General features: G+C 42.4%; 1 long non-coding RNA gene across 1 annotated transcript; it reads right to left on the bottom strand.

Moving 5' to 3' along the window:
• Positions 1–22,277: 22,277 nt before the first annotated feature.
• Positions 22,278–22,947, bottom strand: LOC135241199 (uncharacterized). The gene is made up of 2 exons (XR_010325930.1): positions 22,581–22,947; positions 22,278–22,434 (listed from the first exon to the last, which is right to left on the bottom strand). It is a non-coding gene; the product is annotated as an uncharacterized LOC135241199 (long non-coding RNA).
• Positions 22,948–24,310: the final 1,363 nt, after the last annotated feature.

The following is a 24,310-nucleotide window of genomic DNA, read 5'->3' as shown; positions in this document are numbered from 1 at the left end:
TGTCACCCTTCATTGTCACCCGAACCACCGCTGTATCCTAAATAGGTCCAGATCAATTCTACTTTTTGATGCAGGAAGATCTTTTAAGGAATGTTTTTTTTTTTTTGCCTTTTATCAACTGAATTTAGTGTTCACTAAGTTATCAGTTTATGGTAGATTCATCAGATCTATGCAACAATTGCAGCTCAAATGAACTGTGTTTACAAATATACTGTATCAGCCATAGAAGGCTGTTGTTAATTCTGACATGATGTGATCTGCGCTCTTGACGTCGCTGCAGCAACACACGCACACAACTGATGCACACAGCGCCTCAATTTCAAGGATGCAGCTGATCTATGTGGCCCTCTGGGGGTTTGTAGTTATTATGTTTACTCTTTTTTTTTTTTTTTTGTATTTTTCAATATAATGTTTGCATGTGGAAGTATAAAGGAAAGAGATGGTGTCCATGGAGACCGGATGGGGGAGTGGATGGGGATGTTCTGTCTGTGGCCACAGAGTGACTGACACACCACAGAAAGAGCTTTCAGCTTGACTAAGGAAATTCAGAATTGTCATTATTAAATTCTAATTCCAGAGCTGTCAGTTTCTGTTACCCACACACTGCTCACAGTACAAGAGGTTATTGATTTAAGTTGTAATCTACAAACAAATGTATTACCTGAGTTTTCCGGACCGGGAGCAATGTTAAACCAAGGGCAAAGACAGAGAATGGATGTGGAGGAGTGAGGCTCTACCAACCAGCCTGAAGATGGAAACTTCAGGGTTTAGCTTTTCACTTTTTTAATTAGAAAGAAGATGGTTCACACATGAGCATGCACATATATGCATGGAAGGATTCACACACACAAACACACAAAGAACATTGTCACACACACAAACAAACAAACATACACACACAAATATTCACATACAAACACATACACAATCAAACACACAGAACACAAAATATAGACCAATATTCACACACAAACCCGCACATATGCACAGACCATACACAAAACACACACACACACACACACACACACACTAACAAAAAAAAGCTGAGAATAGCAACAGAATTTGGAGATTAGGGTGTCTTTTGAAGAAGAGGCTGGGTTTCTTATTGTTACACAGCATTTGTTGAAGTACAATTATTAGCAAGTGCTTGTGCAGAAAAAGAGAGAGAGCGAGAGAAAGAGAGAGAGAGAGATGGAGAGGGGCTTTGTTGCGCCCCAGAGGCCTCAGTGAGAGTTTCTAAATCAAAGGTGATACAGTATGGCTGAGTCTCCAGAACCAGGAAACAGCAGCGCTTTTTGATATCAGTGTTTTTCCCAGAACGCACTTTGAGATTCAGTGACACCCTCAACCATTAGAAGCTCCCTTTCATCAGTACTGTCAGCGTTTACAGTACCAGCAAATGCAGAACAGAAAGCAGATAGAGCCTTGGGATTGCATGGGGGGGGGGGAGAGAAACTCAGTCATGTAAGGTCAATATCAATAATGAGCTACATATAAATCTACACTCTGCATCAATAACCCCTCATTTCTGAAGCATCCACTAAACACGCAGAGAAACTCACTGTAGCAATTTCATTCTAATTATCCAAGGGCACTTTTTGAAGATCCTTTAAAAAAGCAGTATCCATCTCTGCTGCGCAGAAATGGAATTTTATCTCTGTGTTGTCGGCAGGAACAAGTGATAAAAAGGAATCAAAGCACGCTGCAGGCTTATTGGACCCCACCGATTAAAAGCGCACCACTGCCCCCTGGTGTTACAGCACGGTAACCATCATAATTACACCAAACACAGTGGGTTGGGGTTGGGGTAGGTGTTGGTGTTGGTGATGAGGGGGGAGGTGACTGGCAGGAGGTGCTGAAGAGGGTTGGCTTTCATGTTGTTAATGTGTAGTAAGGTCTGATAGTGAATACACATAATCCCACCAAAATCTCTTGCCCCATAATGATGCATTGAGCAAGGGGAAGAGGCAGACTGGACTACAAGCTTAACGAGTATGAGTGGAGGCACTGCCCTTCTACTCAAATTCCTCAAATGGACTGAGGAACGTGAGACCTTACCTGTGCCCAACACCTGTGACGCTGCCCGGTTAAAAGGGGGGATTTTATTGGGTGTGAGAGCAGCATATGTGCTGTGGTATGGTAATGGATGGGGGAGCCCACGACGATGCGGTGGGCAAACCTGCGTTCTTCCACTCAACCTCACAGTAAGTGAGACAGATTACAACCATTAAGACGGCTTATTGCTTTCAAGATAGAATCGTTGGTGGCGTGGCTTCAGTACAGAGAGAGAGAGAGAGAGAAGGGAAAGAGAGGGATTGAAGGAGAGAGGGAGAGAGAGAGAGGAGGGGGGGATATAAAAAAGTAAGTCTTGCCCAGAAGTGATGGGCCAGGTGGTCTGAGCATCTGGAAAGAGAAGACTGGATCAGTTTCCGCTGCAACTCTTTCACCTTGTGAGCAAATTAGCAAAGTGAGAAAATATGGAAAGTGTAAATGATTGTGACAATCACGCCACAGACCCTACAGAGGACGCATTCATCTGGAGAAGCCATTATTACATTAATGGGAGGAGGGACCACTGGATATGCGCCTATAAATTGATTAAAAAGTTATTTAAAGTCCATATATGACCCAGGTGAAGCCCCCGGTCTGACAGACCCATACATCTAAAGATTTATAGTAATGATTGTAGGGGGAGGGGGCTTGGGGGTGCAGGTTTTGGGGGGGGTTGGGGTTGACCGTTGTTTTAATCATTAATGGTAATGAGAAGCCTAATTTGAATAAATAAGAAAATGAGGAGGCCTACGTGTTTATGTAATTTGTCTGGGGCTCACCTTTGACCCCTTGGCAAGGTTACTGCAAGGGCGCTCTGCTGAAGAGGACGGGCTCACCCTCAACCACTCTTCCAGTCTTTCTGCCAGCTTCAGGTGGTTAAATGAATTTACCCCCAGCCCCCAACCCGCCCCCCCCAAAAGAAAAAAAAAACTAGGCCACATAGAGGTCATGAAGACATGAAGGGAGAGGTCAACCTGTAATGTTTCTTTACTGACCACCATCCATCCATCCATCCAGATCCTAACACAAGCTGAGCTACAGAGATTAATGGCTGGGATACGTGAAGGCATTAGGACTGTTGCCTATGCACAGACACACACAGACACGCACAGACACATACACACACACCAAAGGCCCATATGTGCACACAGATACGCAGACATTCATCCACATGCGCAAGCTGAGACACAGGCACCCAAACAGACACGTGTATGTACAAACGGATACACACACACACAGAGACACAGCTGCTTGTGCATACTCGAAAAGACATACACACACACACACACACGCACATACCAGCACAAACAGACGCAGCTCAGATGTGCATGCACACACATGAACAGAGGCAAACGTTGGCACATGGTGCACAGACACGCACACAAACACTCACGCCGCACACAAACGCACACGCCGCACATATGGAAAACGCGCACGGCGAGGACGGAGCAGAGGTGCGCCAGACCAGCGGGCGTCCGCGGCAGCGCTGTCAGGAGCGCGTCTGCACCCGCATCTTAAATGTCGCGCGCTGCTTGGCATGCGCGCCACGCCGGTCGCCTGGGAATACCGCGCCGCTAATTTATTCACCTATCCGATGACCGCGCAGCCGGCCGCACCGCCTCCCCGAGCGCCTGATCTACTGCGCCCTTCAGCCCGAGGAGTCACTGCAAAGGTTAGGCCCACACTAAAACAAATAGAGCTAATGACTCCCCATCAGGCTCCCCCCTCCCTCTCACTCTCCCTCTCTCTGTCACACTCTCACTCACCCTCCCTGTCACACTCTCTCTCACTCACCCTCTCTCTCACACACTCTCTCTCACACACACTCTCTCTCACTCTCTGTCACACACACTCTCTCTCTCAGCCAATTCTCACTATTAGCCGTCAAGCCAAACATCCACATGTTATTGTAAAGCGCGGGCGTTCTGAATTGCGAGGGGAATTTTCCCGCTTCGGTCCGTCTGCCCAGAGCGGCGCCCTTCCTTCCGCGCTCCCCGCTCGCCGTTTGTTTATTTGCCTGCCGGAGAGAGAGAACCTGGGCAGCCCAAGCCGAGCCCAGACACTGATCAATACCAGCGGCCCTTCTGAAGGGTCAATTACCACAATTCATTGTTCGGCTACTCTCTGCAAACACACCGGGAGCAGCAAACCGCAAGGTTGTTAAAGAATGGTACGACGGGACTGATAACTCAAATTGGTCGCACGGATGCCATGATTTAATCTTTTAGTCTCTCCCATGGCGTGCGAACTGAAATCAGCGCTTAATCATGCTGACAAAGGAGGAAAATAAATTCCCCAATAAGCCTGTGACCTTCAGATCTTACCTTCCTTTTTAATTTGCCTGTTTATTTATTTATATATTTTATAATCAGTTTTAATGGAGGCCAGATAATTTCTAACAGAAAAATGTTAATCACAGGTGTGGGGTTTCTTTCTGACAGATCTTGTTGACCCCTTGCTCTCGCCCTCTTCCAGGATGAAATCGACAAACCCGGCTGCAACTACGTGTCAGTGCCAGTTGCAGTTATGCTTTTCATATTTAATATGAGAACTCGCTGCTCTTTTTATACGGTTTATACCTGTGTGGCGCCAGCAAAGTAACCTGCAGCTCCTCTGTTTTCATTGAAGTTTATAGCCTAGATACATTTATTTGGTATTTTGTATCCTGCAGCAAAGTACATTTTAGTGTATTTTTGCCTGTGTCCTGAGTAAAGAAATGGCCTTTCTCCTTGGCTGAACCCACCATCTTGGAGCATTAGTCCTCATCAAACGTGCCGGCCATTTTTCATTTTCTACTCACCTGGCTCTTCAGCAGCATACCCGTGAACACCAAAGGAAGCGGGAACCCTCTTTTATATGTTCTCCTGCCGGACCAGACCAGACCTGACCCGCATCCAGGTCTGGGGGGGCACTATTCCTGGAGGTGTCTAACCGCTGCCGACTGGCATGCGTGGGGCTTTCCAGCTGAACAGAGGAGGAGAGGCACAGCACAGGGAATTATGGGTATACTCAATTCCCATTTATGGTTTTAGCCGGAGCTCTAACTCATTAATACATGAATAGAGGCAGAACCGCACACGCAAGCTAAGGGATACTGAGGTTATGGGGGGACCCTGTTCCTCTGCTTAGTGATACTGAGTTTATAAAGGCAGGTTGTACATACATGACTAGCTTCTAGGTTGTAAATTAATAGTCTGTCCCTTAACCATTCTAGTTGGCATGCTCATGTGACACCACTATACTGAAATTAAAGATGCCCGTATCATTTAAAGCGACATCACCTCAAGAACAGATAATGCATAGATACTCAAATCTGGCCCTCAAATTCAAAACCAACCCTGGTTTTCTTTTCCCCCAGGTAATGAACTGGACAATCAGTGCTACTGGTTGGCCAGACTGCCTTCCCACCTGACTCCCAGGTAAAGGGAGGGTAGATAACCTGCAGTTCTCGGTCCTCCTTTAGCAAGTGGCTTCACTTGTAGATTAGACCGCGGTTGAACTGGCTGGTAGGGCTCACTGCCCTTATGTGCAAGAGCATGTTGTCTGGTGGCCGTGCCAGAATACCGCACCTCCGAGCCGAAGACATGGCGCAGTTTCCTGTGCATTAAACCCCACCCAGTGAGGTCTGTTTCAGCATGTTTAATCACATTCAGACGAATGCACATTAATGCACCTCAGGGGTTTTCCCACTGACGAGTTATCGTGAGCATGTGGCATCTTACGTTTCTCTCGTCTACTAACCAAGCAATGAACCAGAATGGATCCGAGACCTGATATCCAGACTTTATACATTATAGAATTTACTATTATTATTATTATTTTTATTATTATTATTATTATTATTATTATTATTATTATTGTTATTATTATCATAGCCCCTTCCATACAGTAAAGTAGGATAAAGTGTTTTACAGAGATACAACAATGATAAAATAAGAAAACCGCCAGAATAGCTTCTAGGTATACTCAATAAAAGCAATAATAAAACTGCAATGAAAGCCCATAAAACATTTATAAAATTACCATCAAAAAAGTGCAAGTCCTACATGAACTTAAATTGTACTCTCGAATGTACTCTATCTGAGTTAAATTAACACAGACCATTTTTGCTGCACAGGAGTAAACAATGATATTCTCAGTAATTTCACCTTTAGGGATACTTAATGCATTGTGCTACTTTCATTATTTTTTTATCATGTTTTTATCATTTGCGATAGATTGGCAGCCTGTCCAGGGTGTATTCCTGCCTCTTGCCCGTAGCACACTGGGATAGGCTCCAGCACCCCCCTGACCAAGATAAGCGGGTATAGAAAATGGATGGGTGGATGTTTTTACTTTATTTTATTTTTATTTTATTATTTAAGTAAATAAGTGGCCCAGATAAGGAGGCTGTGTTTAGAGAACGTGTTCCCTGGAGGAGAGGCTGCAGAGATGCTGTGTGATCCAGCAAATGGCAGTGGAAACAGACAGCCCTGTTGCAGCTGTGCTGTTCTCTCAGGATAATAAGGAACTGTGCACATCCTCTCCACCTCCCTCTCAGCCTGATCTGTCACTGCACAGAAACAATACCTCATCCTGCTCTCTCTCTCTCTCTCTCTCTCTCTCTCTCTTACTCTCTTTCTCTCTCGCTTCCTGTTCGCTTGCTCTTTTCTCACTCCTTTTATTTCCCTTTTTAATTCTCTTGACTGTTTCTTCTGCCATTCTCTCTTTCCTCTCTCCTCTTCCATTCTTCTCTTCTTTCAGTTCATTCTCTCGTCCTTTTCTCTCTCTCCTCTCTCTCTCTCAGTTTATTATCAGGGATAGCATGACTCTAGATGAAATGAGTGCAGATGAATTTCCTGCTTGTTATTACCATTCTTGCTGATATTAGTAACACCACCCCAGAGGGGCACTTCTAATTATCTGCTGCCAAGTGTCACTTCCTACAAGACTCCCCTGGATTACATGGCCCACCTTTGATCCCCAGTTTAATTTCCCTGGGAAGAAGAAACTTTACTATTTTTATTAAATAGGGAAATTACTTAGATGCAGCGTTGATTAGCTGTGGAGGAGGGGGAAAACACACACACACACATACACTGAGACACACACATACACACGCACACACCGAACACCACATACCACCACACACACACCATCACGAGACACACACACACATACACAACACATACCAGAGCACACACAACACACGCACACACACACATACACTGAGACACACACATACACACGCACACACACACATGCACACACACACACACACATACACTGAGACACACACATACACACGCACACACACAGCACACACATACACTGAGACACACACATACACACGCACACACACGCATGCACACACACACACACATGCACGCAGACAGACACACACATGCATATACGCGCACACACACATGCACGCAGACAGACAGACAGACACACACACACACACACACACACTCGCACGCACACGCAAGTGGCGGATGGATGACAAAAAGTTCCACAAATTAAGCGAGTTGTGGGAGAGGAGCGGGAAATGTCAGCGCTGTTTGCTTTAACGCCCGCGCTGTCAGCAGGACACTGATGAATTACCGCGGCTCAGTGGATCCCAGCAGAGAGTAAACGAGCCCAACACTCCCCAGCATCTCCTCCGCTCGCGCGGGCTGACCTAATAAATGAGCACTGCTCCTTTATTTTCACACAGACGGCGCAGTGTTGCATCATTCCGCCTCGTCAAACTATTGCAGCGAAACCAAAAAGTACATGCATTTTTTGGAGGGGCGAGGGAGATGACAACTATTATTTTCTTTGTTTTCCGATACGAGTGTGAAACAGAAAAACGCACGATGCGCTCTCGACCTTCTTCTCTCGCCCTGTTCTCTTCATACTCCCTGCGTCTCGGTGAATGGATGACAGTCCCTTGAGAATACGATATTGTTGTTTTCTGTATGAATCTTACAGTGCTATTTAAAAGTTTGGACACCCCTGGTCAGATTTCATGTTTTGGAGAACCTCTAAGTGAAGTGAAGAATATTTTCGCTTTGCAATTCAACAAAACATGCAACATTTTATTTATTTTTTAAATTTTCTTTAAAATGCAGCAAAGAAATGGTAATTGTGAAGAAATGTGTAATGTTTAAGTTTGTGTAATGTTTAACTTCATTTCACTTAAAGATTAACAAAGCATGCAACTGGACCAGGGGTGCCCAAACTTTTGCACACCACTGTCTTCGGTTCTTGCCTTCTCATATGGTATTTAATTAACACTTACTCCGAGATGTGACCCAGTAAAGCCCAGTGTTCACAGCGGGCTTTAGGGAACAGCTGGTACCCAGACACCCATACCAGTAGGTGAGAATACGCTTTTAACCCCACAGAGGGGACTTATGACAGTTAATGATAAATAAATGATCATCAGCAGACTGGAGCTGAGTGTTGCACTCAAAGGTGTTACATCAGATCAGCCAATCAGGTTTCCACTGGGAAACAGCCTTGAGTCATCCAATTCATTTTCTTTTTTTAGGGAACTCTCTCTCTCTCTCTCTCTCTCTCTCTCTCTCTCTCTCTCTCTCTCTCTCTCTGTGTGAAAACAAATGCATAATCACTCTTGGATGTTTTTTTCTTTTGTCAAAAACTCAAGTATTTGTTGTTTAATCCAGTATCCAATATGTTTTTATCATTGCAATTCTTAATTTGCATTTACTCATATTCTTGTGGGTGCTGATGTTTGTGTGTGTTTGCACCTTTGTGTGTACAGTATGTGTGTATGTGCGTTTAGTTATTATGTCCATACTGCTCACTTAATATCTATTTTATTGGCAGACAACCGTATCCTGGGGGACACCACAACCCACCATATAACGTCAGAGCCGCCACTTGAGAATCAAACCTGCAACCTCTGAGATGCAAACCCAGATCCATAATCACAACAGAAGCGTGGTTTTGATTGGCGTGACTGTGAGGCTCGTCTCTGCGGCCTCCCCTGAGTGTGCGCGCTGCGTGTCCAGCCGCTGCTCCGCTGTCGGAGCTTCCTGTTCTCCCACCTGTTCCAGCGCGGCTCAATGCCCCTGAGATCTCATAACGCCCATCCTCACCTGTTTCCCCGCAGCGCAGCTGCACAGAGGCCCTGTTCTCCTCCACACTCCAGAGCAGAGCCTTCCTCCAGCATTGAGCAGCTGCGCTTACTGTAAGAATACAGGATCCATTAACGATGGCATGATAAACCATCAAAAAACGTCACTAAGAAATATACACATTTTGTATATTTCAAATAAATTTTGGTTTACTTGTTAATGATCTATTTTTTGTACTGTTTTATATTATTCTTCAATGATTGCACATCACATCTGTTCTGATACTGCCAAAGAGATTTGACAGTTTTTTTCAAATCCGATTGTGTATGATTTAGAGAGAGACGTACAGATTCCAAAAATAGAGTGATATTGGTCTATGGTGTTGCATTACCCAAAATGAGTTTGTTTGTTGCCCCAGGAAATAACCTTTGAATGATCTAGATGATGGACAAATCTCAAAAGAAATACATTTCTGAGGGTCGCATGTCTGCAAACTGTCCTCTAGCTATGAACGCCATAAAATGGAAAAATGCTAAATGGGAAATATGATTCTTCATATCCAGATATGCTAATGTGAGACTGACTTTCAATGCAACTCAGCATATATTTTAAAAAAGCCATACAATACTATATTGTACCACGGACTGATAAGCAAAGACAATAAATATTTACACATACATTTAAATATGATTTCTACTTTTAGCTGAACTTGATTTTAGCAAACATATTTTGCATGTATAAACCTGAAAGAAGGTCACTCTTATGCAGTTTCAAAAGATTTTCTATTTTATTTTCAGAGCTGGAACAACACTGGTCTGTTTCTGTAATCTTCTACACAGGAAACATTACGTTCTGTTCCTGCATTTCAAGGGTATTTGTTGGTGGATGTGCACATAGAAAAATGTAATTTTTTCCCTTGATAAATATTTCCATTTTCGTACAATTGTAAATGTGAATCATTATCTATGGTGTCGTGGCATAAGTGGATATACAGTACAGGTCGTGTTAGGCCACCTGTCGTTTTCTTTTTCTTTTTTTAAACTTAATGTAGAAAACAGTTCAGTTAATTTGTGTACATTCATTGGATAACAAACCAAAGTACAAACAGTTTTTTCAATTTCTACCTGCAATGACAAAAAAGGTGAGTTTTACTTAAAAATGAAATAGCCTCCTTTGGCTTTATTTACAATGAAACAAATTATTGGAAGTCTATCCAATTATTTTTCAAAGTGGGAGGTGGAGGGGGGAGGGAGATGGAGAGGTAATTAAACTGAGTGAAATCTTTTTTTTTTTTTTTTTAAACCACAGGTAGCCTCATACCTTTAGTGCAAGTAAAATAGGCATGGACATATGCAAGAAATATGGCAACAAAAAAAAGTAGGAGTTAGGCTTAGATGTGCAGGGCTAAGTAAACATATTGTGGCAGGAAGGTTATTCCCAGTGAGAAATTGCAAAGAACCTTAAGATTTCCAGGTGTTCAGTTCCCACTCAGATGGGATTAGCTGATGGGCAGTAGAGGGAAGCAGAGGGAAGAACTTGTCAATCACCCTACTGTTATAAAATTACAACAACAAAAAAAACAATCTAATTACCTAACTTCAAATTTATATAGGGTTTATTTATCTGGATGTTATAATTTACATGTGGTACATTTTTGGGCACAAATATTACATGTTTGGGTACAAACAACACATCGTAAGTTTTAGAAGTTTGTTTTATTTTGAAGGTTTTCATATATTCCACAAACAGCCTCAACAACTATTCTTGCTCAAAGCAATGCTAAAACAAATTTAGCTTACCCAAATGTTAAAAGTTGTCATGCTAGTAACTTTAGCTACTATCAATAGTCCAATCTGTTGAAGGTGAACATGTTTATGGCATCATGGTTGTTATTATATTGTGTATTATAATACAGCTGGAATGCTGTGTTGATCAATCAGCATCCAGGGCCAGAACTATCCATTTTATAAAATGTATGTATACAGTATCTTGCATCATGTTTATATTCGTGAAAACCACACAACTTGTCATGGATTATTCAGCTATCAATATTTTGTACAAGGGCACCACAGCACCACCATTAACCTTTTTTCTTGCAAATATTCAAAGCCAGCGCTTCCCCTTCCCCATGTATGAAATTCAGATTGCCGATATGTCTGCCTGCATTCCATTCTCGGGGCTGTTATTTTGGGGCAGTTTATCTTCTGCAATTTAAGGATTGCTGATTGTGGGGCAAACAGCCTCTAAAAGGGGGTATAATTCCTGCTTTGCAAGGGAGGTACTTTGCGATGATGGAAAGCACCTGCAGAACAGTTATACTGTATACATTTATGGCAATATTCTACAAATGCTTGTGTTTAAGGCTGCACGCATATTAAAATAACCACTTCAGTCCAAAACACAATTTCCAGCGTTGTTCCACAGCCAGCCGAAGAGGAAACGCTGAAATAACAGTGAATAGTGAAATTACACGGTTGATATTGGAGGATGTCTTCAAATTTAAGAATGTGAACAATTCCCATGACAATGCTCTGTCTTCTGCAAAAGGCAGAACCTTTATTTGTATCGATGCTGCTAACATAATGGCCAGTATTTCATCAAGCTTTGTCCTTAACAAGTAAATGCAAGCGTAACACTTGTCCTTCACAAACTTAGTTTGACAAGTTATATTTAATGATTTTGACCTTGCCAAATTGTGTTAGTGAAGGAAAAAAAAACATTTTTATTCAAAGTTCAGGACAAATGTTGATTGAATACCAGTTAATGTTCATAATGTTATTAAATATGATAGTATAACAATGTCATATTTAATTAAATATATTTTATGTATTACTGTAGTTTAGATTTATTTAAATATGGTAAATATTTGAATGCACCTTGTCTTCAAATAAATTTTGTTAGAATTGTAGCATTTATTTATAGTTTTGTAATTGTCCTTTAAATAGCTTTTGTGAGTTACCTATAAGCCTAATTGAAACTAAGCAAGTGCATACTGGAATCCTCCCTCAACTTAATACCTTTGGATTGTGCAGTATATCAGCTACCTCCAAGGATGAGCTCTTTGCTCTCACCAGATCCTGAGAAGGCAGAAAGTGTCTTTTGTGCAGGCTTTAGATGTTTTGCCAAACTCTTGTTCGGTGTTTGGGGTCAAGAGCAGTGCAATACTGCCAACAGCCAATATATAATCAGGCCAAAAAACCCCATTCTGCATCATAACATGGCAACATGAAACAGCTGCTTTCTATAAGCCTTTTCCTGTAGAGACTGAACAGGAGGCAAGGAGAGAACCCACGGAATAATAAAACAGAAAAAACGCGAGCTCCAAGCAGATACGCACGTTGGACAGGAACGCGATTGGGAGATGAGGAATTCCTCGAGCTGTGGAGCGAGAATGAGGGTTTATTTCATCAATCTATTCTACAGGCAACAACTGCACACTAACAGCAGAAGTACAGGCTGCTAGAGAGGAACAGACTGGCAGTTTGATAGAAAGTCTAGGTGGCCTTGTGTGTGTGCTAGAGTTAATGAATACTAAGTGCTTCATAAAAGTGTAATATGTCATCAGTGACCAATGGGTGTAGTCTCATAATGTTCGAAAATCATTGTACTGAGTCCTAAGGTGGTGGGAAAAGGTAGAATTCCTCTGATTTCATAACTTGCAAGACATGTCAGACCATAAACCGCATCCTGCAGTGTGCCGGTCAAACAATTAACCCTGCCAGTTATACTGCGTTCCATTAAATCTGCGCTAAGGACAAAGGACAAACTGCTGAAAACATTGACTGTGGGGAAAAACGTCTCCTTTAAGAAGAAATAAGCCAATTGCCTAAGTACTGCAATAATTATTTTAGGGGTCTTCTTTCAGTGCCCCCCCCCCTGCTCTGGGACAGCATGACAATGGTCTGCTGTAAAGAAGATGCCCAGCAAAGCTGCTTGTGCCGTAATCTGAGGAAGGAAAAGAGCTGCATCTGTTTAAGCAGTTTGCTCCAGTACCCTCCGGTCCCTCGCTAAATTCAAGCAGTTAATCCCCTGCAATGAAGACGGGATGACTCTTCAGTTCACTTCAACTTTATTTGTGTAGTGCTGTTCACAAAGGGACCAAGGCCTCAAAGCGTTTTAGAGATATTTTGGGCCCAGACCTCAGGCCCCTGTGAGTAAGCCAGGGGCAACAGTGGTAAGCAAAACCTCCCTTGAAGGAATAGGAAAAGACCGTGGGACAGCCATCCATTCCTAGCAGACGCTGGGCAAACTAATTAAAGTGGTGGCAGAGTATGGAGAGATTTGGGTTAAGTCTTCTAGCCATATTCCCAGTTCCCATTTTACAGATGATTACTTTCTCAATTTGAAACATAAATCTGCTCGCTCCTCTATAGTTGTTATTTCTTCGTAGATATGCAAAGCCGGTTATTTGTAAAGCAGGATGGGTTTGCCCTGCCTAAAACTGCTTGTTGTGTACTGTATGTCAGTGCTGTGTTGTCTTGTTCTTATTTTAAATCTGTGTCTTTTTACTGATAGGCATTCCTTATAATGATATGTGCTTTTTATTTATTTATTATTGTTATAGTTGTTGTTGTTTATTCCCACTGTATTGCCGTGCATCATTATAAACAACAGTATTTTTTTTTTTTAACTGTAATGTATTGTGATACAAAATTACACGCCTCACAGCCAGAGCATATAGGACAGTATAGCTGTTTGGAAGAGCAGTGGGGTAATTTTGCCACATCAATGGGCTCCACGGTTTTATTGATCTGGAGGCGTCTGGCTCACCTGTCCCATTGGATTCGTTCATAACATCCGCCAACGTAAGGACCACAAAACCAGTGAATATGTGAAGCATCGATCGAGAAGGAAAAGAACTTTTAAAAAAGTCTTTATTTTGTGGTTTTCTGTGTGCCTGTGCGTGCGTGTTTGTGTGTAGGTGCATGCGTGTGTGCGTGTGCCTGTGCGTGTGCGTGTGCGTGTGCGTGTGCGCGGAGTAACGCAGTGACAGTATAGTATAATAGTCAGCGATCTGGGCTTGTAATGCAGATGTTACAGGTTTCATTCCCAGGTGGTGCATTGCTGCTCTTGCCTTGAGTCAGGTCATTAAATTCAGTAAATTATCTTATCATAAATATTCAGCTGCATAAACGGATTGCATGTAAAACCGAAAATGTAAGCTGTGTAAGTCCATCTGCATAAGACGACCTTATAAAAATGTATAGATTTATCCAAATACAGTGTAGCCAGCTCATACATTGGGAGTTTCTGAGCTTTAAATCTTTCGTGGTCAGGCATAATTGTGTGCCTGAAATGAAGCCTAACTCCCAAGTAATGACACCTTTCAAAATGTGGAATGAGCCAAGTGATTTTCTGGATGATTTTTATCTGTGAAGCACAATGAGAAGTGTAGAAGGTGTGTGGTCATGTGACAAGATTGCCCATACAGGCAGCTCCTTTGTTAGTAATTGTCATGTCTGTCTGTACATAATGACAAACATTTAACATTTAACAATTTTGAGGGGCGGGGCGGGGCTGAGTAATTAACTCAGAAATGTTATATTTCCAGTTTTTCTCAAATATGTTTATTTGACAAAAGGTGGACTCCATAATGTTTGGTACAAAGACATATTTTTCTTGATTTGGCTCTGTCATCCAAAATTTTAGATTTGTAATCAAACGATTCACGTGTGCGTTTTCGGCTTTTATTTAATGGTACTTTGATTTCACCATGTAGAAATGGCAGCAGTTCTCACATAGCCCTTACATGTGTATGTGTAGCCCAGCTTCCCAGTGGGCAAATTACCGTTACACAATGTGGTGCGACAGGAGGTAACCATGACGTTGCAGCCTCGTCATGGCTTCCTTGACTTTCACTGGCACAACTCTGGTCCTCACGTTGACAAATGCCAATAACTGACTACAAAGGCTGTCAAAACTGTAGAATCAAGACTAGATACTGAAAGCACACCCGCCATATCAGAAACACCAGTGAAGCCATTTGTCCAAAACATTATGGTGCCTTGAAAAGAGGGGACAATGTATAAAAAGCGCTGTAATTTCAAAATGACTGTCAACATGACTGTCAGGCACAATTAATATTTATAAATGGCCAGGCACATCTATGTCTTGAGTCACAATAAAGGTAACACAAAATGTACAGTATGGGTAAATATACAGTGTGTACCTTTTATACACTGCACTGACAGTAGTTGTAGAGGGGTAAAGTCTAAAATCCATTTCAATATTTACCACCAGAGGGCAGTGTTTTCCAGATAGAATTGTACCAATTTGATCTCCTTTTGATTATTGATAATTAAAATATTTTGAAATGATAGTTAATGGTAGTATTGGTAACAAGGTTCTGCTGGTGGTTTTGATTGTGAATTACTAGAATCACTCAATGGCATTCTGGGAACGAGAGTCTTTTTTGTGATGCCTGCTGTTTGAGTGGTTGGGGGACGTGTTCGTTTTTATTTTTTATTGTTTCAGTTTTTTGTTTCACAGCCACAAGACTTTTTATCTGAAAATTGAGCCTGTGAACATCCTTCACACTATTCCTCTCAAAATAAATGCTCCTATTAATCATTGTGAATTTTCAGGAAGGTACCATAATTTTGCATTCAATTTTGCCAACAAAAAATAAATAAATTCTGAATTACGTAATTTGGTTTCACTGAATTGCCTGATAGCCAGGCACAGATAACCTTTTCTGCAAGCTATTCAAATTAATATAGACCTGGAGATTTTTTTGAAACTTCTATTGTTGCAGACAATTTTACAACGTGGTTGGAAAGCTCATCTTTTAAGCCATACGGGGAGCAATGAATGACATTGACAGCGACTGAATAATACAGCCAACGTGGCTTTTTTGCTATCATTTATATATTAAAATATTAACAGCAAAGTGAGAATGAAATTATCTGTAGCAAAGCATCGCTTTACCATTTCCTGTGTTGCAAAGAGCCTCTGTGTTTCTGGTGTCTCTCCCTATTTGCAGGAGTGAGTGGCATGATCCCACCATCTTGGTTTCCTGTGTTTCGGTGCCTAACCCAATAGCTGACCCTTTCCGCCTCCAACATCACTGCAATCCTCTTTAACCTGTGTGGACACATCAAAGGGGAGGCAGGATCCCAATAGCACATTTCCAGGTGTCAGAAATCATGGACCGTGGGGGTCATTCACAACCTGGCCAGTGTTGCTTAGACTGTTTTAAATCGTGTTTATGGATTCTCAGGCTTTTTTTAAACTCCCCCCCGTCCCTTCATATGGTGGTTTTACATTTATTGACTGAGAGACCGGCAAGCCCCCAGAGAATGACCTCTAATAATGCATGAACGCAATAAAAAAAATAATCCCTCCCTCCCTCCCACTGTTACTGCATCATCATGCTCTGCTGGTGAGTCGCGCGGCGTTAATATGCTTCCCCAACTCAATTTCCTGTCAGCTTGTTTTTTTCTTTTCTTTTTTTTCAGAAGAGTTCATCTTCCTGCCTGTGGAGTGGAGTGATTTTCACCCACCATGTGGAAGTTCTGAAATGACCTTGGGGTGCCAGAGTAGGGAGGGGGGAGACGCGGGGGGTGGGGGTGTGTGGGGGGTCAGGGGGGGTGGGCGGCACGGGCGCCAGCCGAACCCTCCCATCTGTTCAGGGGAGTCAAAACAGTTGATCTCCCGTGCCCTCTCAACATCAAGGCTCTGTCGCCTCCTGGCCGGATCATTATGGGATATCCACACTAGAGAGGAAAAGGGAGAGGGAGAGGGAGATTGGTGGGTGACCCAGGTGAGGGAACTTGACTTGTTACCAGAAGGTCGCAGGTTAACATCCCAGATGGGAACACTGCTGTTGTACCCTTGAGCAAGGTGCTTAACCTGAACAGCTTCAGAAGCTAAAAATAAACCGATCGCATGTCAAAGTCAAATGTAAGCTTTGAAGGTCATCCTGGATGAAGACATCTGCTGAGAGAAATATTATTATTATTATTATTATTATAGGGACTGTCTGCGAGCACTGCAGATGTCTGCAGAAGGCAGCTCAGTCTGTTTGTGGGGATGGGGCAGGGCTGAGCCAGGGGCCGCCCCATTGCAGTTTGCTTCAAGAGTGCTGCTCTGCCACTGCCTGTTTCCTGTACCCTGCTGCTGCTGCTGCTGCTCTACCCTGCTACTGCTGCTGCTGCTGTACCTTACTGCTAGGTAAGCTGGGAAAGTGGTGACATTTTACGCACGTCCCATCTATTAGCCAATCAGATGCTAGGAACACCAATTAATTAACCTCCTGATTGACCTTCTCGCTGTTCCTCATTTATACTGTACTGTATTTAACCATTGATTTTCCATTGTTATATTTGTGGACATCAAAACTTGGTTAAAAGGAGTAAGATAAAATCAATAAGGCTTAATGTGTTTAATGGGTAATCTGGTTCTGGGTCTTGTCTAGCTGATAACTAGGAATGAGACCTTATTAGGCCTCATAAGATCCAGCAAACAGCGCTCCAGTCATTCACAACAGGCTGGCTAGCTCTGTGCCTTACATAAAATGATAGGAAAGATAAAGAAACATTCAGAAGCTATTTGAAAGGCGTAGAAAATTAGATTAATAATCCAAACAATAGCACCTTGAGAATGTAATAAAAGCAGAGAAGCTGAACGAGCTCCTCGCTGGCAGCCCTGCTTCTAAGCGGAGAAAGAGGTGAAGAGTGTTTTGTATTGTGCGCGCGTGTGTTACAAGACCAGAAATGACTGGGGGGTGGGGGTTTTGGAGGGGGGGGGTGGCAGGGGGGAAGGAGGTGTAGCTGAAGATGATTTAGCACCAGTCCACAAGCAGTCGCTCGGTCTGTGAGCAGACAGCTTCAGCCTTGTATCTCTGTCAGACAGAAGTCAAGGTTTTTCGCACTTTTACGATCTGCGTCGCCATGGTTTCAATGAGCGGGACCCATTCCTCGACGCAAGTCAATCTAATCTCAGACAAGCGCCTGCGTGCAAGAACTTAAACAGCTCTTTCAGGCACTCGTGGTTTTACTAGTATTACACACAGTCATGCCTCCAAATACATTTTATATTGCATATTAGTAGCTTTTTGTCTCTTTTTTTATTGATTATTCTACAAACCAGGGGGTCAAGGTAGGGGTGGCGGCTCAAAGACAAGATCTACTGGGAATGGATCTCATGACTGAAAGATCCCAAAAGTTGCCAAACAAAGCCAGAACATTATATTCCAGAACTATTCACTTCGGGTGACTACTTTTTAAATCTCTGTTTCATTACTATGGACCCAATCCACAGAATCCAGCACATTATAAAACAAACACGCTTGCTTTGCAGACACTTCTATTACATCCCTTGTTATCATAACTACAGGGTGGTTTGAGCATGATGCAACACTACCCCCTGCCTGTGAGGCAGTATTAACCAGGTCATTCTAAAAGCAATTAATCAGTTATCCCTCAGACTCTACCTGAAACAGCCCACTGTATGACAGCATAGGAGAAGCAAGAGCACAGCCAAGGACATCTTTTTTTTCTTCTTTTTTTTGAAGATTGTTTAGCTGTGCTACTGGATTCTGCCTATAATAGCTGGGAGACTGGCGCTTATGGGATGTGCAGAAGAAAAATCAATGCTTTTCTTTTTTTTGGTAATCTCATTTTACTCCTGAGTTTTGTGTGTTTTGATTTATGGACACAGGAGAGACTCGGGCACGTCGTCCCTGCTTGGATTCCACACCGCTGGTCAGGCTAAATTGTTTCTCTTGTGAATTTAGCTTGACATAAAGCTCAAAACATAATCTCTGGAACAGAGCCTCCTGACCTTGCACACAAAAAAACGTCCAAACTAACTGTACACAGGAGGACACAAACAGTGTTCATAAGGCAGCGTGTGAACTGCTTGAAAAAATACACTAATTTATATAGCCACTCAGGGTGCAAACACTGGCTTTTAAATGCAAACAGAGAGAATATGTTAAGGAATATGTTTAATTCATGAGTGGGAACTATGCCTAACAATCACGTGTACATTATTCTGTTCGTATTACAAAATTGAATCCATTCATTATCTGCTTTTTACCTCTCCACAGTTATGTCCCGTTTTGACCAAGAGAGGGCGCTGTGTCCTAAAAATACAAGTGATTGAAGGGCCTGTCAGCCTCCCAGATCCCTCTCTCACTTGGACGCATACAAACACAATAATTAGCACTGGTACAGATGACCAGAGAGAGAGCGCTCATTCACTGTGATCAAATGTTTTTAATGAACCGTTCTTTAATGAACCGTTCAGTAATGAATCCTGCAGAAATGATGATCTGAGTGTTTCCACAAGATTTGGTACAATGTACAAATCATTCCAGGAAATTGTTCTTATGAAAGAAAATCACATAATACCTGTCTCAAATTTAGCTACACCCACAGTGAGAGAACTCTGTAAGGGATTAATCCGCTCAGAAATATCCCAGTGTCAGGTATCGGCTAATCGAAAAAAGGTGTGCTGTTTTAAGGAGATTAATGTCAACGGCAATAAAAAGGATGGTTTCAATTCGCACAAGGGTCTACCTGATAAAATCCAATTAGGAGGCAAATATCTTTGCAAAGGCTCACTAATGTGCCTTCAGCTTTGCTATTTCTGTTGCCCTTGGCACAAAATGGACACCCTTACCTCCATGTTTTGAGAAAATTAATGGGCTTTATGACCCCCCATAAAGTGGGGTCAACGTCTTTCACCCCACTTTATGGTCCACCCCACTATCAAACGACCAATCCTTCTTTCAAAGCAAAATTCACACACACAGCTCTTCACATGGACATTTTCTGAAAGTACGACTATTCCCCCTTTTTAAATACATAATTCCAAAGAAAGATCTATTTTAAAAATAAACTGTGTCTAGGCATAAAATGCCTGCCAAATAAAGAAAAAAAAACTGCACAGTCATAGGTAGCTTTGTAGGTGACATAGAGATAGAAGCCATATAAAAGATAGGAAAGCAAGTTGTATTATTGTATGTAAATACAAGCACATGCATCAGAAATAAGTGCCCATCATAGACTATAGTGTTTTCATGCTTCTGTGTATGGAGAATGTGTGTTAAACAATTATGAGTGAATATACACACTTATTATGGTTCCCAATTTGGTCCCTTACACAGGTCATTTAAAGGGAGTCTGAAATGATTGTTTTATTCATGAACACCATTTTAATAATATGGCATTCTCTGATCTTTACAGCCATAAAACACTACATCAGTCACTAAATACCAGAAAGGCCCTCCCCTCCTTGTACCCACAACAAGACAAGGACCCCAGTCCTTGAGGGGCTCTGCTTCAGCATTTAAGTAACTAATTTTAGTAATTTATTGGTCTGAGTCCACACACCTCATTTCCAAAGTTTAAACTGGCTGCTGATTAAAAGAAAACTACAAAGACCAGACTGGAGTCTGAGATCATTGACATGAGTGAAATATTAGCATATTCACTATTTGAGAATGGTGCGGTACACAGATACTGTGGACTCAGTGACATGTGTATCGTGTGGTGTGGTGGATCCAGCATGTAAGATCCAGATTAAGTGAAGAGAGACATTAGAGGAATCGTGTGCAGAATATCCTCAGGGACCACCATTTTGTTTAAGAAGATTATGTGCTCGTGCTGTGAGGGAAGCTGCCATAAAATATGGCGAAGAGTTCCACCAATCATGGATTTTGTTGGTAACAACTGATGCAACAATGCCAGTGGAGATTGGTGGAGACTTTCTCAATGTTTCCTCACACCCATAAAGATCCAAGTAGGATCGCCATCAGAAAGTATCTCCCAATCAACATCAGCATTGCTATGTATAACTTAGTCTGTGATTGTTGGAGTTCCTCTCTGCTTTCTATAAGTAAGGTAATGTCATGACTCTGTTTTGTTTTTTAATATGTTTTATTGTGATGGAGGGATTGAGGACAACCTGTAGAGCAGGGCCCAGGGGTTTGACAGCTAGAAGACCACTATGCCATACCTGGGCTCCTAGGGGTGGACCCACTTCCGGTCGTTAACAGTCCATAATTTCTAAGATATACATAATTCAGTCAATGATGGTTTATACTGTTGTAGCCACAAGGCCCCATTATGAATAGCCTATGAAATGCACATTACTACACGGTTACCATGTGCCACCTGTGTAAATAAATTTATAAACCACACCTGTGCATCCGTGGAGAGTCCCGTTTCCAAGGAAGGGGATGTTAGCAACTCTAATCCCACCCGACCCGCCGGCAGTTTCTGTTAGCGGTGTCCCCCCACCCCCCGCCTTCACTCCACTGATGACTACAGGAGAGAAAGGAAGGATGGGACGGCTTTGAGCGGGACATCCCAGATCAGGGCGCGGCGTGCCGGGATTCTCATCAGGCAGGAACGCACCCAGCTCTCACACGCAGGGCTGAAGATTACCCACCGCCGAGCGGAAATGAGATCCTTCACAACATTCCAGATGGCACTTTAATAAGGAGGGAGGGAGGGAGAGAGGGAGGGAGGAGGGGAGGGCAGAGCAATCCCATAGAATTCTGATTAACCAAACAGAAGGCCCAGGAGGGAATTAGCACCTGCCCCCCACCTGTCCAGACTGCAGTTCTGCCTGCGGGTCTGAGAAGACTGGGGGGTAAGGGAGGGCAGAGAGCCCACTTCAGCAGTGTGAGCAGAGCCGCTCGTCTGAGGAAGCTGTCAGCCCACTCCTAACCAGCGCACTCCTAAAGGCGCTAATGAGCGCGCTGAATTACAGTTTAAACGCTCTATTAATTTCACTGTGTCTCCAACCAGTCTCCAGCGAGGGTGCTTTAGAGTCAGTATACAGTATACTGTATACTTTAATGAGACCCTCTGGTCACAGTCTATAGCCTGTGGAGTCACACTATATATGTGAAATATCACAGTGATAAGGCTGGCTTCGGCCAGGCTGGCTGCTCGTATCGCATTAGTTAGCTCAGTATCTAGTCATGTGTTTTATTCCGTGAAGTGTACACTTTTCTGTGGAGTGGCTACTAGACACAGAAACCTAGCAGCCAATGCATCGTTGACATTTTCTCTTCCCTTAAGGAGCAGAATTTATTTGTGTGTTTATTTTTATCTTTATTTAACCATTTATTAAAAACAACTTCAAGTACGGTGATTACAATAAACTGTAAAAGAACAAATTAAGTTTAAATATTTAACTGGTAAGAAAAGATTAAATAAGAATTTTATTTACAAAAGCACATTCAAACATTTGTTCCTTTTCTAATCCCTCCCACCACCCACAGGTGGGGGCTGACCCACAGTTAGAGCGCAGGGTTGCCAGGTTCTGCAGAGCCAAAGTGTGGGGGTGTTCAAGTTTGACCCTGTGGAACAAGCAGTTTGTACAAATCGATTAGTGCCCAAGGTCTGAGAATGGCCTCACCGATGTTAAACGTGGCCTGGCATTTAACATAGCTGATCTGGTGATGCAGAGAAAGTAAAATACCCTCCACATTTTTCATCCACATACCTTGTGCATCAGAGCTGTTGGCCTGATGTCTAAATCCCTGCTGACTGATATAATCTGTCTGCCAAAGGAACCAAAGCCAGGACACTCTGCTGCCAAGTGCCTATAACACCATTCATTTTTTATCAAAACAAATCCAAATGAGCAAATCATTGTTGGCAATGTGATAATTTCAACTCAGGGATGAATCCATCTTTATAGCATTACTCAAACTGTGGTTTTTTAAATTATGTTTTATTGAGTTATTTTTATTAGGTGAAGTTTTTGTTATAGTTAAATGGAAAAGCCTGTTGGTTTTCCAATCCTTCAAGTTAATGTGAAATCAGTGTGATGATCCTGTACATTTTTTGAAGGAGCTACCAGTGGGAGACACCTGTGGACTATTTGGAAAGAGAATGAATGTCAGTGCGTCTGTGGTCTAATCCAATCAGTAGAAGCTTCTGCCCGTTACGTTTTAAATGTCTGCTGGAAAAAAAGTTGGCGAGGTAGAGTATCGTGATCAGTTAAAGTATCTAGCTGGCTGCACAAAACCATGCTGTAACATTCTGCATCTGGGCAGTGCATCATTCTTATTTCTATTCAAATATGCAACATTTTGGAGCTCTTTTGCATGCAGGTGCAGTGATAAAAAGCTGTGAACATTTTAATTGGGTAATTGGATAATTGCTCCACTTCTTTAGCAATGTGAGTACACAGAGTTTAAATACTGCAGAGGTGAGGGGTTAGAAGAAGTGAATTTACCAGCATGCTGCTATGGTGTTAGGCTTGTGGCGGTGTGGTTCAGCAATCACGTGCATTTTTAAATGCATGAATTTTAAACCGAGAAGATCTAGCAATTGATTTTCGAGACAAGTTAACAGATACCACCTGAGATGAATGGGGTTCATTGCTAAGAATGCTACACTCATGCATGCACTCGCTCATTCTGGAAACCAAATACGGCTTTAAGCGTCTTGTTTTGCCTGGACTCTTCTGCAGTGGAAAAACTGCCTGATCAGGTGTGAAAAGCGTGATGAGACTGTTTCCTAGGCAGATATCTGAGCTATTTGCTGGCCCTAGGCTTGTGTACATTGGAACTTAGCAGGACTGGAGACGGTGCTTTTTTTCATTTCTGAAACCCTTTTACATTTAACTGATGGAAATGGGTTTTCACCACCTTGTGTGAACCTGCCTCTTTCTTGGAGAGAATGTAACGTTAAAGCGATTGCATGTGAAATTTCAGTATGTGACAGAACTGGTTTGCTCAAGTGATTTGGGTGGATGTGTTTGCAAAAACAGAAAAACGGGCTGTGTTCAAACTCTTTAAAACATTTCTCCATAAGACAAAAACCAGAAAATGTTTCCTTCCTTTAAAAAAGTTTAAACTTGCTGTCCTGGCAGTCAGTAAGCCCCTTCCAGGGTAGAAGAAGCTGAGGGGGGAAAGGTGCTTTTTTTTTATTAAAGCTGTTTTATGGCTGGCTCTCACCAAGGCATTCAATCAATTCAATTCAAATTACTTTATTTTCCGTGAGGAATTTCATTTGTGCAGTGGACAAATAAGACAAATACAACAGTCACAGACAATCATTATAAAATACATACTTAATTCACATACACATTCACATACAAATTCAAATACAAAGCTAAGGACAAATTTAGCATTATTTAGGCTCCTGTGATTTTGAGATCAGACTCGTTTAATTTTTATTTAAAACACAGAAACGCACGAAAATGGATCTCTTTCCAGCGGAAGA

The sequence above is a fragment of the Anguilla rostrata genome, chromosome 15, assembly GCF_018555375.3.
Source record: "Anguilla rostrata isolate EN2019 chromosome 15, ASM1855537v3, whole genome shotgun sequence".
Classification (NCBI taxonomy): domain Eukaryota; kingdom Metazoa; phylum Chordata; class Actinopteri; order Anguilliformes; family Anguillidae; genus Anguilla; species Anguilla rostrata.
Note: the sequence above shows the minus strand (reverse complement) of the source record. Positions and strands in the feature narration are given on the sequence as shown.